A 1,075-nucleotide genomic window follows, 5' to 3' on the forward strand; every position below is an offset into this window, starting at 1 on the left:
CGAAACTATGACATCACTTGCGTCATTTTGGATTCATGTCAAAGCAGAATACCCGGAACTTGCTGAAATTGCTCTGAAAGCTCTACTCCCATTTCCTTCATCTTACCTTTGTGAGACTGGGTTTTCAACCATGAGTATTATTAAGACAAAGTACAGGAACAGTTTAAATATTAGTTCTCCATTGCGTGTCGCACTGTCCACAATTGAGCCACGACTTGATAAGCTTGTAAATAATTAACAGGCTCACCTCTCGCATTAGTAAACATCGACTTTCGTAACTTTACAAGGAATGACACCTTCCAATAGCATTAATATAATTTTAATAAAACTTGACGTGCTTATAGTATATCTTATTATTATAACTTTACAGTTATTATATTTGTGATGTTTTATATTACTGTTTAATGAGGCTATATACAACTTGTATAATAAAAACAACTTAAATTTGTTAAACATTCATAAAAAATCGCTAATATCTGCTATCATTAAATGGTAATAGGTTATATATAGACACCCGGCTAATAAAGAAATTCATTTAAACAAATTTTAATACATATATGAGATGATCGTAAACGAAAAATAATCAATAAAAAAAGGTACCGGTCCCCGACGTAATAGAAAAACTGCAGCCAGTCCGTCACACTCAAAAGTTTGACGAGCACTGGTCTAGACCATGATAAAAAAAGTAAGGTAGAACCGCTGAGAGGCACTTTTAAAATTCTTGACGTTTCCAAGCAATTTAATTTTTAAATTTACTCAAACACACATTTTCATTTTCAATCTCAAGCAACAACAATTTCGAACAATTTCAATTTCTTGTTTTCAATTTTATATGATCTTAAAATGATGGAAAACTTAAAAAAATCATGGCCGACAAATTGAGAGAACGGTTCTACCTTGATATGTTTTTATCATGGTCTAGACATTTTTTTTTTATTTTTTTAGTTGTAGGATGGACTATATTTTTATAAAAAATTCGTGGAAAATTTTAATTAAAAAATGTTCCATACCTTGTGAAAAATTCTCCATGCCAATAATTTAGTGTGGCACTGTACATATTTACATACATATCGAT

The sequence above is a fragment of the Rhagoletis pomonella genome, unplaced genomic scaffold, assembly GCF_013731165.1.
Source record: "Rhagoletis pomonella isolate Grant_MI unplaced genomic scaffold, Rhpom_1.0 Rhpom_scaffold_00015, whole genome shotgun sequence".
Classification (NCBI taxonomy): Eukaryota; Metazoa; Arthropoda; class Insecta; order Diptera; family Tephritidae; genus Rhagoletis; species Rhagoletis pomonella.